This window comes from Sciurus carolinensis, chromosome 5, assembly GCF_902686445.1.
Source record: "Sciurus carolinensis chromosome 5, mSciCar1.2, whole genome shotgun sequence".
Classification (NCBI taxonomy): Eukaryota; Metazoa; Chordata; class Mammalia; order Rodentia; family Sciuridae; genus Sciurus; species Sciurus carolinensis.
The window spans coordinates 102,055,539-102,075,064 of NC_062217.1; positions in this window are offsets into that span (position 1 = coordinate 102,055,539).

Below are 19,526 nucleotides of genomic sequence, written 5' to 3' on the forward strand. Positions count from 1 at the left end.
AGTGTAAAAATGTCATGTCGAAATGGTATTCTTTTTGCTACAAGGTTCTATGCACAAACTGTAGGATATATTCTTAGTTATAGAGCAAAGAAGAGGGGAGAAACGTAGATACCGATCTAATGACCTTAAACATGAAGTTCTGCTCAGAAGGCCTCAGACAGGCAGGTTCGCCCACAAAAGACTGGAGCCTGCACTGAAGGAGCAGGACTTTCAGAGCCTTAGGGAACCCACACACCTGGGGAGTAAGCCTTCTCACCAACCCAGGCAGCCTCAAACCCTCCCACACCCTGAACTCCAAAGGCCAACAGGGACTCCAGAGTCCCCTTGTACGGGCTTTTTTCTCATATTTGATGAAATAGAAGGTATAATTTTAAAACTCTGGGTCAAGCATCCCTTACTGGAGCCGACCCAGAGATTACCAATCACTTAGAACTGTTTGGACATATTTAATCATTGCCTTGGTGAGAAACCGGCTCAAAAATTTTCTTTCTCTCAATGTTTGTGCTGATTTTCACATCTTTAGTGACCCTAGATTTAGTCCCATTTTCCAAAAGACTGGGCAATTTTATGAGACCCTGTTCCAGAACAAAAATAGGGCTGAAGATGTAGCTCAGTGGTAGAGCAACCCTACCAATTCCCAAAACAAAAAAAAAAAAAAAGAAAGAAAAAAAAATCAGTTTCAATTCCTATAGATGTGGGATTCTTTGTTTCAATATAAACACATTAGTACAAGAAAAATATATTTTTATTAAAGAAAAGGGAAACATACAGGTAATGATAAAAAAAATTAATAACATTTTAATATATTTCACTTTGGGTTTCTTCTATTTATTGTCTGAATGTTCTTAAAGAGATAGACATGTACAGAAACTGATTTTACCCATTTGGGATCACATTACCTGTACACAATTTTGTGTCTTTTCTTTTTTAACTTAAACATTTTATATTAAGCTTCTTCCTATGTGACTGAGGACGTGCTAACCGTACAGGCATTGAATCAGGAAAATTCTTGTGCACTGATTCCCACTTTCACTGCCAAAATTTCTTGTGCTGAGAACTAAAATTATAAGTGTTCCCCCATCTGCACTGGGAATGGTAGTGTCAACTCCAAGCACTGTGGAATTCCATGTCCTCTCTGGGGGCTCTGTAACCCCAATGTTGAACTGGTACCAGATACTCCATGGCAGCTTCCTTGTTCCCTTCCCTCCATGACCAGAACTGAAGGGCAGGTAAGGAGAGATTTTATGCAGATTATGAGAAAAACCGGAGTGCAAAAAGCTTCTAAGAGATGTTTATGCCCAGGGCTCTGTGCTCCAGTTGAGATCAGAGGCAAATGAGGTTTGATCCAGCATTTACTTGGAAAAGTCACAGGGGTTACCTCTGGGTGGTAGGATTGGAGAGGTGAGTGGGATGGGAAAGAGAGAAGAAACCTATCATTCCTTCCACATCACAAATGTTTTCAGTGGTGGGATTGATTTTTCCTTGTTTATGAATGCATGTAAGGGATTGTCTTCATCTACTTTGGTTTGCTATAACAAAATACTCAACACCGGGTATTTTATATTATAAATTATAAATATTTTATGTTATATATTATGAAGAAAAGAGATTTGTTGGCCTCACAGTTCTGTGACTGGAAAATTCAAACAGTATGACATCAGAGTCTGGCGACGGCTGCTGGCTATATTACAACATGGCAGATGGCATCACATGTGAGAGAGGAAGTAAGAGACAAGGTTCAACCTTCATAACAACCTACCCTTGAGGAAACCAATACTCTTCTGAGAGACCAAACCAATTCAGGGAAGCCAGCATTAAACCTTTCCTGAGAGCAGTAATGACCCTGTCACCTCCCAGCAGGCTCCTCCTCTTAAAGGTCCCACCACCTTACAACACTATTTCTTTGGAGATCAAGCTCCCAGCACATGATCCTTAGGGGGACAAACCATATCCAAAAGGGGTACTTTTCAAATAAACATTTAAAATAGAATTAAGACTCTGATGTAGAAGTCATCTATTTGTGTAATATAACTCTCCTCTGTTATTAAGGACTTTTCTTTGGAAACATCTGAAGAACATCACCTCCTTCTGTTCTTGTCTTCTGTCTTTCGGAACATACCTCCCTGCAGAGAGCCAGGAAACCTATCAAGAGAAAAGGGATCTGTGCTTAACAAGCTAGACATGCAGATGCATAACCCTTTTAAAACACCACTTAATTAAATCACATTTTAAGTTTTATAAAATGTCAAATCAATGTCACTATTAGTGGAAAATATAAAGAAACTGACTTTTAAAAATAAAATTAGAAATGTCGCTCTGTCTCAATAGTTTTAAAAAGATATTTGGAATCCATTTCTTTCTTCTGGCTTTTAACAGTTAAAAAGAATAGATTTTTCAGGGGGTCTTCCAGGGCTCCTGCCTGGGGCCTCACTGGCTATACCTGTTCTCTTCCTTGAGTTTATGCTTTAAAATCTTAACTAATAAATAAATAAATAAAATCTTAAACAATACTGTGACAAAGCCATATAGAAGAGAACTGTGTTAAAAATCAGTTCCCAGTGGGGCGCAGCACTGCATGCCTATAATCTCAACTACTCAGGAGGCTGAGGCAGGAAGATCACAAGTTCAAGGCCAGACTGGGCAATTTTATGAGACCCTGTTCCAGAACAAAAATAGAGCTGAGGATGTAGCTCAGTGGTAGAGCAACCCTACCAATTCCCAATACAAAAAAAAAAGAAAGAAAAAAAAATCAATTTCCAAGGTAAGTTTCAGGATATTTCAGCAGTAGGGAGGTGGAGGGAGAACCCCAAAGGGACCCTCAATATCTTCAGTGGCAAAAGCTGCTCCCATTGGATACATCTCCTGGACAAAGTAATAGTAAAATGTAGTACTCAAATCCTCCTCCTTCAGATGTTGACCTCCAGCTAGTGACATTTACCTCCAGTTAGCAGGGATTACAGAGTTATAGGGAAGGAACATCCCAGATGACCATGTGTGTACACCTTGTGAATGCCAAGTTTCCAGGAAAAAAACATCAGCTGGCCAAATTCAGGTGAAAGACGAGAAACTACCAGGCCAGGTATCTGACATAAAGTACGGAGAGATATTTTTCCCAAACTCTGTGAACATTTAAAGGGATCATGGAAAAGAACATATCAGACTGTGGAGTAACCAGGCGCTCTAGTCCTAGCTGTGAACCACTGTTCCGAGCCTACATGCCCCAAGGCCTAGGGAGTTCAGGCAGCAGGAGTCTGAGTGCTAAGCTAGGAAAACAGGGAAACAGCATGGTGAGTGCCCATGGACATTGCCTCATGTGGGGACTGTGAAGAGGGGGAGTGGGATGAACTATTAGATCAGGAGCTCCTCCTATGCTTGGAGGAGTGGACGCCCCTCAGCTCCAATGCCACAGTTTTCTGTGTAGGAGGAAACTGGTCTGGTGGCATCAATATTCTGGATTTTTCTAGAAAGGCTAGGAATCTGGATTTCTATTTCAAACTTCATTTTTTGTGTGCTGGGGATCCAACCCAGGACCACAGGTATTCTCAGCATCTATCACTGAGCTATATCCCCCAGTTCCTCAAACTTTTGATTTTAAAGTGTTGGCTCTGTTTTTTTGTTTGTTTTTTTTTTACGTAATACTTACTAAAAAACAGAAACAAGCACATTTGTAGATAATCCCTGTTCCTGTTTGCCTGGGATCACTTTAATATACTTCTTTAGTCTGGGCATCATTTTCTTTTTTCTTTTTAAATTTTTATTTGTTCTTTTTAGATATACATGACAGTAGAGTATATTTTGACATATACATATATGGAGTATAATTTATTCTAATTAGGATCCCATTCTTGCGGGGATGCAGAGTTTCACTGGTCATGTATTCACATATGAGCACAGAAAACTTACGTCCAATTCATTCTACTGTCTTTCCTATTCCCCTCCCTGCTCCCTTCCCTTCATTCTCCATTGTCTAATCCAATGACCTTCTGTTCTCCCCCCAGTCCCACATCCTTATTGCATGGACATCATTTTCTTCATGAATTCCATGGTCACTCTTCCCTGTCCACAGGTTTCTTTACCCTGGTAGCCTTCCTGCCTACAAGGGTGCTGTATGTAGATACCTTTTTTTCCAATGAAAACGCCTGACCCAACCATTTGGTTATGCAAATAAAAAAGCAAAGACTACAGATCTCTTAAATAACACCTGAAAAGGTGAGACTCTGAAAAGCTTTATTGTTTCTGTGATCAAGTTGGAGGAAGCTTATTTTAGGCAGAGCTGCTCCTCTTAGATCACATTTCCTGCCTCTTAGTGAAGTGTCAGACTACACCTGCGTACACAGTCACAGAACTCTGTGAAAATATGTGTTCTCATTTGAGTGGTCCTTCGAGGAGTTCAAGAACTAGACCCAGAAGACTGAAGAAGAATGGTAAGTCCCAGGCCCCTATTCACATGGGAGTAACAAGTTAGAGGGAGTTCAGTCCAAACTGTACTATTGATGTCCCCAATGTATAACTTTTAAGACCCAAACTTATAACTCTAAGGAATGCACTGACTTTACGGTCTCCTGTAGGCAGATTCTAAGTCCCATTCCTATGTTCTGATTTAATAGGTTTGGGAGAGCCCCAGGACCTGCATTTGCAACACATGCTTTAGGTGATTCTGCCACTCATAGTTCTTTTCTGTTCTGATATAGCTCTGATATATGTCAGGGTAAGACCACATCCCGCAGATAGAGATAGGCACTTGCCCCAAGGAAAATGGAGCTGCCCTATGTCTATACCCTAGGAAGAGCTAGAAAGGCTAGCCCTAGACAGGTGAAATGGGCTATTTCCTCCCTCTTGGCCTCATGTTCTTGGACCTGGATTCTAGGTAACCTATTGGGTGAAAGAAGATGCTTGCATAGCTTGGAGGTAGGTTGGGGTTAGGCTGGCAAGCATTCCTGAGCATCCAGCCAGCTCTTGCTAACAGTTACAGCAACAACTGAGCTGTCACAGGGAGAGATCTATTCTTTCCTAGGGCTGTATTTACTCTTTGGGTGGAGGCAAGGGCCAGCAGGAAGGATACTCCCAACATGAGCACAGCAGCAGTGGTGGTCTCAGAAGTCAGTAGCCCTAAACCTGCTGGAGGTGAGTCGAAATGTGGAGGCCTCCCAGAGTGTGGGAGCACACAGCCCCCACCACTTCTGTCCAGAGAAAGGACACCTTGGAGGATGTGGATTTGTCCTTCAACCATGCAGAAGGACACTTCTGAGCAATTTGGAGTTTTATGGATAAATCTTTGAGTTGTATCCATAAACTAGGAAGACTGAGACAGCATTTGGATTATACATAAGAAAATTATTTACCTTTCTATACACATCTACTTGTTAAAATGCACACTTACATTAGTGATTTTTACTTTGGGTAAAAAGCAATACAGACCTGTATTGTGAAAGACTCTATGGAGGGAAGGAGAGGGGTCAAGAGGGAGAGCACACCTCCCTAAGGACTATTAGATTTCAACTTGTTCAATCTGCAGACACTTCTGATGGAGATTGATATGATTAACATCCAGGACATGAACATGTAGCTCAGTCAACCTCTATTACTGATGTAATCATACATTGAATAGGGAAAACTAGGTTAAGAACCTCGGCTACAAATTTTGTATAAAGCACTCCTTTTTCCATTAACTTTTATTTTAAGCTTTGGAATATGTTCTGAACTGCTGTAATATTGTACCACAAATTGTTCCCCAAATACATTACATTTTTTCAGGACTTTTAAGTTCTACCACTGACATAGACCTTATCCTATACACATATAATCTGGTTACCCCAAGTTTCTTATAATTCCTCCAAGGAAACCATAGCTTTTACTCTTTTTTGCCCTTCTGTTTCTGCTTCCTCCTGGAATGCCCATGCTGTGTTCTCTGGCTGACAGAATCTGACTCAGTCTTCAGATCACTAGGGGCTCATCTATCACACCCCCTTATAGACCTCCCTGCTCTACTCCACTGCCCCCGCTCTACAGCACCAGGTACAACCTTGCGGGTACTTCCTGCCACAATCTGAGGAGGCTGGCTGGCTAGTGTCCCTGCCACCTCTGTAGGACAAGCTCAGCAATGAGGCGTTCTCTTCTCCCTACCTTTGTGCTCTGGAGTGTAGAATCAAGTTCAGCCGCCTGTTGAGGAAACATCCAAAATAACTGGTTGAATCCAGTTAGCAAGTGAGAAATCGTGATGGTTAATCTTATGAGTCAACTTGACTGAGATATGGAGTGCCCAGATATTTGATCAAACTTTGTTTTGGGTGTGTTGGCGAAGGTATTTCTGGATGAGATTAACACTCAAATCAGTAGACTCAGTAAGGCAGACTGCCTCCTCACTGGTGTGAGTGAGCCTCATCTGATCCATCGGAGACCTGAATGGAACAAGAGGAGGGAGGAGAATCTGCTTTCTCTGCCAACGGTTCTCAAGCTGGATCACTGGTCTTCTCCTACACTCAAACTGGAACTTCTAACACCAGTATTCCTGGTTTCAGGCCTTCATATTCAGACTGAAACTACACCACTGACTCTCCTGGTTCTCCTGTTTGTAGACAGCAGATAGTGGAATTATCTGCCTTCATAACTGTGTAAGCCAATTCCATGTCATATAGTTATAGAGAAAGATAGACACAGATACAGATGATAGAAATAAATTGGTTTATTTCTCTCAAGAACACTGATCAATATCAAAGTCTAGAATTCCTCAGTCCCTAGAAACACTGATTCCATCTTCCCCTCTGCTCTGGCATCTCAACTTGGAGCCCTCTGGTCCTTTGTAGATACTGAGTTAAAACCATCAGGTAGGTGTTACAGGGAACTGGAAAGAGGAAGGGACAAGAAGGGCTTGCTTGTAGGGCTTGTTTTCTCCTTTATTTATTTATTTATTTTTTTTAGAGAGAGGGCCTTGCAATATTGCCCAGGCTGAGCTCAAATTCACAATCCTTCAAACGCAGCCTCCTAGGTAATCCTAGGTAGCTAGGATTACAGGTGTGCACCACCTTGCCTAGCTTGCCCCCTCCCTTTTAAGAATTCTCAGAAGCCGCATTTGATCCTCCTCCACTCACATGACTAAACCTACCTACAAAAGATGTTCAGTCAAGCAGCAGCACACTGCTACAACACGTTGTTAATAAGGTGCCTGGGCAGGACAGTGAATGGGAGGAGGCCAGCAGCCTCCGCCACCTGCAGGCACCCGTAGGTGCTCACGGGTCTTCTGCTACTTGTATTGAAGGGAACTTGGTCATCGCTAGAGTGCTTACGATGCCTGGTCTTATGACAAGCTGAGAGTTTTAGGTCTGGGAACATTTCTAGACAGTTCTAAAACTCCTTTCATCTTATCTCCCTCATCCTGCTAGATATTATAGGCAGATTCATGAAAAAACATCAAATCACCTTAAGTAAATCTGTAAATTTAATGTCATCCCAATAAAAATACCAACAGAACTTTTTGAAAACAAAGCAAAGTGATTATAAATTTTATATTGAAATACAGATAAGTAGTAATAGCCCAAAAATAAAGTAAGAATCCAAAACTTGATACACAGAGGAACATAGCTTATGATAAAGGGTGAATCACTAGGCAAGAGTATTCTTTCTAAATATTGTTAGGAAAATTGAACAGCTATCTGTAGGAAAGCTGGATTTATACCTACTCTTTTCCTGGAACAAATTTTAGATGAGTCAATATTTAAATGTAATAAATAAAATTATAAACTCGAAATTTTTATAAACTTGGAATAAAGGCCTTTGTAATTATGAGTCAAAACTCAAAAACATATAGAATAATGGCTAAGTTCAATTCTAGTTCTGCGTGTTTTAAAAAAGAGCAAATAGCATCAAAAATTAAAATACCTGTGGGAAAAAGTATTTTCAACTCATATCTTTAATCAATATATAACTCTCACAAATCAATAAGAAGACTAACAACCAACAGGAATTTTAAAAGGCAAAGGAAATAAAGAGATCATTCACAGAAAAGAATACAAAAATGGTTCTTAAAGACGGGAAAAAGTGTTTAACCTCACTTATAATCAGATCGATGCAAACTGAAACTGAGATACTATTTTAAAAAGTGATAACACTGTATGTTGGTGAGGATGTGGGAAACAGACATTCCTGCATCAGCAGGAGCAGTATAAATTGATAAAATGTCTGTAGAGCCATCTGGCATTATTCACCAAAAAATTTAAAGCATATATCCTTGATTCAGTATTATTCCCCTTAAGAAATTTATCCTAAAGCTCTACATCTACACAAACAAATTTACATAGGAAAAAAAAAAACTCTTTAGAGCCTAGCTTGTAATAACGAAAGATTGGAAGCTACCCTGTATTGGCTTATTTCACTTACCATGATACTCTCCAGTTCCATCCATTTATCTGCAAATGCCATAATATTATTCTTTTTTATGGCTGAATAATATTCCATTGTGTGCACAACCATAGAAATAAAATGATGTACCCCATTTGTGTACAATGAATCAAAATACAGTCTGTAAAAAATAAAAATAAAAAAAGATTTTAAAAATAATAAAATAAAATCTAAAAAAAAAGAAAACCTTTTCTCTAAATATATTAGTTACCTCAAGTATTTCATTATAGTACTGCAAAGCTGACTAATACAGTCAACAGGTGTTGAGTATGTGAAGAAATCAGAACCCTTATATACTCACTGCTGATGGGACTCTTAAATGGGCAGCCATTTGGGAAAGCAGTCTGGAAGTTCCCATAAAAGGAATATATACAATTACCATATGATCCAGCAATTCTATTCCTAGTTATATGACCAAGAGAAAGAAAACACGTTGACACAAAAGGTTGTTCATGAATGCTTAAAGCAGCATTTATTTATAATGGTCCAACGTTAGAAATAACCCAAATATCCATCAACTGATGAATGAAAAAGCAAAATGTGGTGTACTCTTACAATGGAATGTTATTCTAGCATAGAAAGGAACAAAGTTCTGATACATGCAACAACATGGATGAACCTTGAAAACATTATGCTTAAGTAAAGGAAGCCAATTTATAAAAGACCACATATTATGTGAATCCATTCATATGAAATGTCCAAATAGGCAAATAGAGAGAGACAGAAAGTAGTTGTATAGAGCTAACAGAAGGGGGACTTAGAGGGTGATGGCTGAAGAATAAGGGATTCCTTTTGATATGATGAAAATGTCCTGTTATTGAGGCAATGGCTATACAAGTGTGAACACATTAAGATCCATTGACTTCTGCACTTTAAATGAGTGAATTGTATGGTATGTGAATGATATTATCAATAAAGTTGCTGCCAAAAAAAGCAAATTGCCTCCTTCCTCTGAACTATTTGGACAACTCAAAACAATGAAGTGGTGTTTATACCTATGTTATGGTTCAGATATATGGTGTCCCCCAAAAGCTCCTGTGAGAGACAGTGCAAGAACATTCAGAGATGAACTGATTAGATGAGAGTTGTAAACTAATCAGTGCATTAATACACAGATATTAGATAACTGGGTGGTAACTATAGCATGTAGGGTGTGGTTGCAATAAGTAGGTCACTGGTGGCATGACTTTGGAATTTAGATTGATGAGTGGGGCTCTCTCTGTTTCATGGCTGTCATGTCCGAGGCTGCTTTCCTGCCATATCCTTCCACTTTGATGTTCTACCTCATCTTAGGCCCAGAACTATAGAGTCAGCTGACCATGGACTGAACCTCTGAAATCATTAACCAAAATAAACTTTTTCTCCTTTAAATTGTTCTTCTCAGGTCTTTTGGTCACAATGAAGAAAATCTAACTAAAACAATCCATCTATAAGTACTGGTTTTTTCAAATTTGTCCATATCACAAATACATTAACAGTATTCTCAGGTGTTTGCATGTGGTGAATATACACCCATTTACATAAAGAAAAATATAACAGAAAGAATATTATTCCTGGGTTATCCAAGAACAAAGTGAAGAAGAAGGAGAGCATTGTATATACTTCTACTTTGCTTGAAATCTTTACAATGAGCACACGCAACTTTGTTAGAATACAATAAAAAATTATCAAAGCCAAAAAGTCAACTCCTCTACTGTGATGTCTATAAACTATCAACCCTTGGTTATATACATAAACTGATCTGATTGCCTGATGTAGCTAATGTTGTTGAACACTTGCAAGAGCCTTACACAGCCTTATGCAATATTTTCTTCATATAGTAGATGGAGAAATTGAGTCTTAGTGGAGGTGAGGTACTTACCCAGACCAGGTAAAAAGTGGCCAAACCTGAGGGTAGAGCCCATGTCCAAACTTAGGACCCCAAGCACAAATTTTCTTACTCTATCCCATTTCATTGTTGGAATGGGACTAGAGCTATTTTTGTAACTTTCTCAAAACTAAACTTTGAGGAATATACCTCAAAAATAAGGAACATAATCCAGCTATAGTACCCATATAAAATAAACCAGGTTCATGCAACAAACTTCAAATATCACCAAAATTTAAGCCAGAGACTAAATAACACCAAAGGAGGCTCAGAGCAACTCCAAGAGTTGAGCAATTCTTGTCTTTAAAATGTGCCTGTCTCCCAAATTATGTTGTTATAATGTGTTCATTCACAAATATGTAACAGAAAATTCCATCAATATGTACAACTAAAATGAACCAATAAAAAATGTGGGGAAAAAATAAAATATGCTAGTCTCAGGAGGCTGAGACAGGAGGATCATGAGTTTGAAGCAAGCCTCAACAACTTAGTGAGGCCCGAAGCAATTCAGCGAAACTCTGTCTCAAAATAAAATATAAAAAGGGCTAGGGATGTAGCTGTGTGGTTAAGTGCCCCTGGGTTCAACCTCTGGTACCCACACCCCCAAAATGAGCCAGTCATTTAAATATTCACTGGGGATTCAGCAGCACAGGGAAAATGGGTTAAATGAGTTAAATACCTCAATACCCAGTGGAAAAATATCCAAACTTCTTGTTGATTGCTGTACTTTCTGAAGAAAGCAGCAGAGAAGTACTAAATCCAGGAAGTACAGTGGCATTTGTAGGTACGCTGGAAACTGTCCTTAAAGAGACATATATTTTCCCTTTTTCTGTAAAATGCTCCTAAAACATCCAATAGAATTTCACTATTTTTAACTGTCTTAATATTTCTCTCAATTTGCTACAAACATTAGCACTTTACAAGAGGGTTCTGGTGCTTTGCAGTTAGAGGTGTTTCTGAATGTATTTCCCAAATATTGGCCCGTCTTATGGTTCTGTTCACAACCACCTTCTCCCTGCACACTGTGAGGTCACACCCACAGCTTCAGCTCTAACTCCCCAAGCTCTTTCTCCAGCTCTGTTTCCTTTGTTAGGCACAAGATTCCAAATTTCGGTGACCAAGTCAGGAAATTTTCCCCTTCAAATGGGGTAGGCCAAGGGAAGTTGGCTTCAGAAAATAGGAAATATGTTGGTTAGTTTAACTGAGAAGTCCAGCTTCAGGCATAACTGAACACAAGAGCTCAATAAGCAGGGCTCTGCTTATTGATTGTCTGCTTTCCTCAGCACTGACTCTGTTCTCAGGCAAGCTCACCCCAAGTAGTGACAAGACAGCCACCAGCAGGCCTAGGTTGATATTTCACTGGCTGAGAAATCCTAACAGAAAGAACACTTTTTCTTCCCAATAGTGCCAATAAAAGCATAGCTTGACTTTTACCAGCTCAGACTGGGTCAGTATGTGTTCATTTAAGACCAATCTTTGTGACCTGAGTTAGCCAGGCCTGAGTCACATGTTCACTTTTGGGGTAGAGAGGATGGAAATTCAATCTTAGTAGAACCAACAGAATTGATAATGGGAAAGGGATTAGTTTCCCAGAAGAAAATGGTGCATCTGTTTCCAGAGTAAAAAAGAAGAGATGCTGAGTAGCCAAAAACAGTAATTGTCTCACAGATGACCCATAGTGAAACCAACACATCTTCTCCCCAGTGCTCTTTTTCCGACTATATCCCCCACATTAAAGTTATGATCAATGACCTACCTAATTTGGAAACTTGGGGACAGCCACCACTACTCTTTCACCATAGTATTTCTCCTGAAAGATTACCAATCTGCCCTTTCCTCAATGTTTTAGTCAACTTTCCTTCACTTTATCAAATAGTCAAAATAATCAGCTCACAAAGAGAAAGGGTTTATTTTAGCTCACAATTTTGGAACTTTCAGTCTGTGATCAATTGGTCCCATTGCTTTTGGGCCTGTGGCAAGGCAGCACACCATGGTGAGAGTGAGTAGCAGAGCTAATCACTCATCTCATGGCCAGGGAATTTTTGAAAGGATGAGGAAGGGGCTGTGGTCCCATATCCTCAATGACTAGAACACCTAAGCCTCAGTTTTAAAGGTTTAATTACCTTCCATACCTTCCAATAACACCTCTGTGGGGTTCAAGCCCTTAATACATGGACCTTTAGAAGGCACTTAAGATTCAAACTACAACACTTGACAATACCAGTACTTCTGCATGAGGTTGGAATTGCAACATCTCCTACCTGAACTATTTCACTCAATTTCTATCTTGTGATTCAGTCTCCATGGTCTCTTGAGAACCACTCTCCACAGGACTGCTAAAATAATCTTTTTCAGCTTCTTGACACCATGTTATATGTGGGGACCTCCCCACATTTTGCATCTTGGTACAAGCAGAGTCTTGAGTGACAGGAGCAAATGGCCCACTTGGTCAGTTGGAAGCACCTGCCCTACACCTTGACTCTGGGACTTGTGGCATGAGGACAGTGAAAGAATGAATGTTGCATTCTGTGGTCCCAGCCGTGGCAGTGACGCCTGGTTTCTGGGCATAGCCTGGGAAAGCACACCAACCATGGCATGCTATGACCTTGACATCCCATCACGGCCCGGCCCGTGGTACAGCTGCTGCATTTGACCTTGGTAGTCATGTCTGTGGGCTCCTCCCAGGCCTGTCTTTGTGGTGTAACTTGACCTGCTCCTCTGGCTTCAGAGCTTCTCCTTGTCCCTGTCTTTTATTCAGCTTGTTTCTCCAGACTTCTTGGCAATTATTTAATTTCCCTGATTTCCTTCCAAACAACTACCTTTTGACCTGTCTCAGCCAGAGTCCACTAAGTTGCCCACAGTGATAACCCTTGACCAGGACACCCCTAAGTGGCTTCAGAATCAAGTCTGAACTTTTCAGTTGGCTATAAAGGACTGGTTATGATCTTGTATCACTGGCCCACTGCCCACCCCACAGCTCTAAGAGACCAGCAACTGATTTTATCATCCCAGCCTCACCTGGTAAGATGCTGCCCAACCCAAACTCCTCTTTCTTCCTCATCCTATCTCCCACAACCAAATGGTGGGGTTCTCCTCTGGTGTCCTGCAGTCCTCATGCTACATAGGCTGAGTGAATGCCTGGCACTTTGCATTCATGTGTCTGTCTGCTTAGAGGGTCAGAGAGCACCTCAAAGCAGCATCCAAGTAATTTTTTACATCTCGTGCCTCCTACCCCCGAGCATATCACAGCATATGTTGCCTATCAATCCTTCACAATCAAATGGATCAACACCTGAAGGCAATCAACATTCCACCCTGCTGGCCTGAACAGATACCCCACACTTGCTTAAGGGGCAGCACAGCATTCTTGATTCATAAATCATGTCAGGAAGTGTTTAAATGCCGTAGGGGAGAGTGAGTAGTACAAATTGTTGCTGACAGTTTCTTAGTATCTTCCTTGGGGATCTGATGACCCACTGGAGGAAACTGTCCTCCTTGGGTCCTGGTGCCTGGAAAATCTCTGTGATTGGAATGGGGAAGACTTTGTTCTACCCTTTGACCACTATGGTAGACAGTGGCTGTTTTCCTGGCTACGTTTCCTCCACCATTTTATAGTACCAGTTCTGTTTTAAAGACCCACCTTACCCTGGCTCAGTGTACATGGTCCACTGGAACTCCATGCCCAGCCCTGTTGCTGCTGAGACTCGTGTCTGGCCAATCAGAGCACCACATCCCCCAGGCCATAAATTTTCTTAGGTTAGCATGAATAAAATTTCCTATTACCTGGAACCAAAATGTTTTTCACTAGATCTGCCACTAAATCCAACAGTGGGTGCTCAGCAAGATGAAATCATCTATTGCCCAAAGCAAGGTGGAGAGCCCGAGCCACACAGAAACTGGGGCAGCTCCCTGCAGCTCCAGGCACATCCTGATCCAGTCTGGAACTTGAACCAATCACCTGCTCCTGTAGGAGCTATGGACAGTTCCCTCATTTGGGGCACCTCCAGGTGCCCACTCACCCAGGGCCCTCTGTACACAAAGCAGAATCTGTAGAAGATGAAGATTCCCCAGGGAGAAAGAGAGAGGGCTTCTATGCCATACCCATAGTAAATGCTCTAAAAGTGTTTCCCAGAACAGCAGAAGTTATTCCTCTTATTAGCTATAACTTCATAGTTACTGACCAACCAGAGGACAAATGTAGTTAACAATAATATACTGTGTATTTTGAAATAGCTATAAGACAAGATTTTAAATCCTCTCACCACAAAAAAATTACAAAATTTTGAGGTAACAGATAAACTAATTACTTGGTTTGATCATTTCACAATGTATACACGTGTAGATCACCATGTCCTGTAAGCATGTGCCATTATGTGTTAATTAAAGGTTAAAAAAAATTAATGTAAAAAAGACTTGCTCAGATTTATCCTACTCCCTGAGGCTCTTTTCTGTCTTACCTACCTAGACTGGCCCTTCTCTGCTCTCCACTCCCTGTACACTCCGCTGCCTCCCCTTTTCCTCTGTTTTCTCTCCTCAGTCAACTCCTTCCTTTGACGCCATTCCAGGGAACAAAGATCACAGTTCTGGAGGTTGGTGCCTGTTTTGACTGAGGAAACCATGCCAAGCTCTTCATACACGATCATGCATTCTCACTAACCTGTGAGCAACAAGTCTTGTTATCTGGGTTTTTGAAGAGCTAACAGATGATGATTGTGCATCTTGTGGGATACTATGTGCTGTCGTAGACCAATTATGCATTGTGTATTCATCAACTCAGGACACCCAGGATTACCCATCACCTCAAACTCTTTACCATTTTTTTGTGATGAAAACAAATTTCTCTCTTCTAGCTAAGTTGAGTCTATGATACAAACAGTTTGGAGAGTAAAGACAACGTCCCACAGCCCCACGGCTAACTAGGGGCAGAGACAGGGTTCAAACCCAGATCTCTTTGACCCAGATTGAGCAGAGAAAATGGCTCCAGGAAGAGGGTGCTGGTGAACAAGAGAGAAAGCGACAGAGGTGGCTGAGAACATGTGGTCTCACTTCATGAGAAGTGGAGAAGGTGTTAGAACATGTTAGAGCTTTTGGCAAAGGAAAAAAGTATATGTTGCGGAGGTTTCCCTGAGAAAAATGATTGTAGCTGTGATATGTTTGGGAAAGTAGCTCTCTTTCCAATATGTTGTTCAGTTTGTCATAGCAACTGTTGCTCTTTTCCAGACAGCAGGACTTGTATGTTGTAGGAGTCCTGCCCCTCCTCAGCACAGATGGCTGCCATGTTGTTGAAAATGCACGTTTCGGAGGCTTTGATCCCAGTGAATAGTGCCCCAAGTCCCTTTATGAACAAGACAATCTGGGACACACTTGTATTTTTGAAAATGCTTTCGGTGTTGCTCATATAAAAGTGTGTGTGTCATTTTATGGAATGGGGCATGGAAAAAAGACAAACTTGTGCTTTCTTTGTCCACCTCCCAATCTGCATGGTCAGGGGTAGAGAGGCAGAAGTGGGGTATGAATGCCAGCTCAACTCCCCTCTTGCTGAATTACTGGAAAATTACTCAGACTCTCAATTCTCAGTTTTCTCACCTATAAAATAGAGGTGGCAATAACAGCCCCCCCAACCCCAGACTATCACGAGGACAAAATAAAAGAGTACAAAGAGCCCACTGGTACACTGGTAAGCCACTGGTAAAAGTCAGTGATTATTCTTTGTTTTTTATACTTTCTCATTTGTACTCAAAGGACATATATTACTTTTACCATCAGGAAAAGCATAAAGTTTAGTTTTAGAATTGTCTGCAATAAAGCTGCAGCATCTGTTTCCTCTGGCCTTTCTGGGTCCAGCAATTCTGAGAAGGAAATGACCGCAGGGTATTTTCATTTTGCACTTCAGCTGGAAAGAGAAGTGACAAACAGCATGAAGAGGTAGATAATTTGTAACATAGTTCCACTCTGGCCTCCAGATGTTGAGAATTCCCTCTCAACAATTCTGTGTTAAAAGTTTCCTTGAATGTTCAAAGACAAAACAGCTCTTGTCATTCTCTCCTGTTCCCCACATATGGAGAAAACATAATGAGCCCCAATCAGGTCCACCTTGACCAATGTGGCCAGGCACCATGTAGCCACCATGGGATTAGTGACCTCCTTACCTCACTTAATTCTTGCAACAACCTCGTGAGGAAGCACCTGAGTTCAGAAGCAGTGAGTCTCAGTGCCTCAAAAGACAGGACATCGTCAACTGGGTGCGAATCCCAATTATGCGACTTTAGGAAAGTTACTTAACCTCTCTGAGTCTCAACATCTTAATCAATGGCATGAAAATAAGACATGCCTTATGGAGTGTGGTAAGGATGAGAGAATCAGGTAGAAGGGACCGAGAACAGTGCCTGACACATAGTAAGGAGTTGAAAATATTTGATAAATATCAACTGTTATTATTGTTTTCACCCCACTTCAGCGGCCATATAGAATGCTCACCTCCAGTTTGCTCTGCCCAACATCAATATCCCTCCTTCTGGAAACCATACCCCAATTTTATCCCCCATTCATTACACATATTCTTAGGTCAACTGTCAATCAAGTTATCCCAAGAAAGATATGGATGGCCCAAGAAATGCCAATCAGATACTTTCCCAGAATTTGACTCTTAAGAATAGCGATGAAATGACTAAAAATTATTAGAAATCAAGGAAATCATCCTGGGAACAGAGCACGTCTATTAGCTCCTGCTGCTGAAATGCTCAGATCTATTCTGGTCACATCCCTCTACCTCATGAGCTACTACGTGCAAACTCCAGAGGTCATTTCTATGGCTTGCAATGAAAGAACTCTAAGACATCCTTCAAGAAATCATCCTACTTTAGCACATAAATCTACTTCCAAATACATCACAATGACAGATACAATTTTTAAAGAGAAGTACTCTAAGACATAGTGTGAAAACAAATATCTTTGAGAACAGAAACAAGACAGAAGGTAAATGTAGTAGGTGGTACAGAAGCCACAAGGCATCTGAGCATTGGAAACAGCAGGGAAGGAACCTGGGAGTCTGGCTTCTAAAAGGGTAACAGGACTTAAAATATTCCTTATGAAATAAAGTCAGGGTCAAAATGAAGATCTGCCACTCGGGAAATATGGCTAAAACAAATCGACACACTGCCTGGAAGATGGGTTTATTTGAGGTTCTGGATCTAAATAGGAGACTGAACAAAGAAGCTAAATTAATAAGGCTCCCTGCTGGCTTCATGTCTGGGCGTTGGATCTCTCTAGCATTACCACAAGACAGGATCATATTCTGCATTACAGGAGTTCCCCCTTATTCATGGGAGATACATTTCAAACCTCTTAGCAGATGCCTGAAACCAGGGATACTCCATAATCCTATACATACTGTTTTTTCCTATACTACACATATCTATGATAAAATTTAATTTACTGTAGTTCCCCTTTACCCAGTTTTGCTTTCTGAAGTTTCAATTGCCCACCACTGTCTGACAATATCAAATGGAAAACTCCATAAGTAAATAATTCATAAGTTTTAAATTGTGTGCCTTCCTCAGTAGTGTGATAAAATCTCTCACTGTCTACTCTATCTGGACCCCGCCCTCCAGGGATGTGAATCATTCCTTTGTCCTGCATATCCATGTGTGTACACTATTCACCTGTTGGTCACTACAGTGTTTGTGTTCAAGTAACCCTAATTTTACTAAATAATGGCCCCACAATGCAAGAGGAGTGATTCTGGCAATTCAGATGTGCCAAGAAAAGCTGTAAAGTGTTTCCTTTAAGCAAAAAAGCAAAGTTCTCGACTTGACAAGGAAAGAAAAAAATCATAAGCTGAGGATCCTAAGATCTATAGTAAGTTATTGTTGCTGATTTCTTTCTCTGCCCAATTTATAAATTAAACTCTACAACGGTTATGTTTGTACAGGGGGAAAATGTATATAAAGCATTTGGTACTATTCAAGTTTTCAAGCATCCACTGAAGGTGGGGGTGGGACAGTCCTAAAATGCATATCCAAAGGATGAGGGGGGGACTCAGTCCTGGATGGATAAATGTGGCCTTATGAGGATAACCACAAAAATGAAAAAGACAATAGACAAAGCAGGAGAAAGAAGAGAACAAAACAAAATGAAACATTCTACTTAAACTAAACCAGCAAATCAACATTCCAAAACAAAAGGAAAAATGCAAATACAGAAAACATATAGCCAACAAAATCAACAATTGGAACATGAATTCACTTCAGAGAAAATTAAGTTTTTAAAGCAGTTTGACAATAGTTCAAAATTATTATGAACTGCTCAAAGAGATCTATAAAATTCATTAAAATAAAAGCAAATACTTTGAAATAGGCAGAAATGAATAATGCATACTGGAATATCAAGTAGCTTTGAACAATTTAGAAATCTTAGAAAAGTATAGGCTGAAATTTTAGCATTCACTAAAGAGGATAAATTCTAGATTAAAACTATTGAGAAAAACATTACTGAATTGGAAGATAGTATTGGGAAATTCACCCATGACACAAGTACAGAAACACAGAAATTAAAAGATAAATTTGAAAAAGTAGTTGTGAGGCCTGAAGTCTACTTTAAGATCTTCTAACATCTATCTGACAGGGGTAACAGAGGCAGTGAATGAGGGAAAGAGAAGAAAACACACATTTGAAAAAGATAATAGATAAGAAATTCCAGAACTGAATAAAAGGATCTCAGACTACATGACGAGTATAAGGCAGGATTAAAAAGAAAAGAAAAGAAACCTACACCCTAGAGAAATTGTAAGAAACACTGTAGAACATCAAGGAGTTAAAAAGAAACCGCTGGGCTAGAGGCATAGCTCAGTGGTAGGGCATTTACCTAGAATGCATGAGGCCCTAGGTTCAATTCCCAGCACTGAAAGAGAGGAAATAAAAATGTTAAATGCTACCAGACAGGAAAATAAACTGCTAATAGAGTAACAGTAAGACTAAGGGGAGACTTTCCATCCACAAAGTGAGCACCAAAGAGAATGGAGTCATATCTTCAAAGGGCTGAAGGTTGAAAAACCTGTCAATTTACAATTTTATGGTAGATAACCTACAGTTTGTGAGTGGTATGAAAGGCATTTTTTTTTAATACCTAAAAGATTCAGAGGGTTTAAACATCTACAGACTCACACTAAAGTAATGGCTTATGTTAACGGTACTGTAAGCTCAAGGGCAAGGGCTGGTGGCCAAGCAGGAGCCGAACAAAAGCGAGCTTTATTGGAATTTGACTCTCC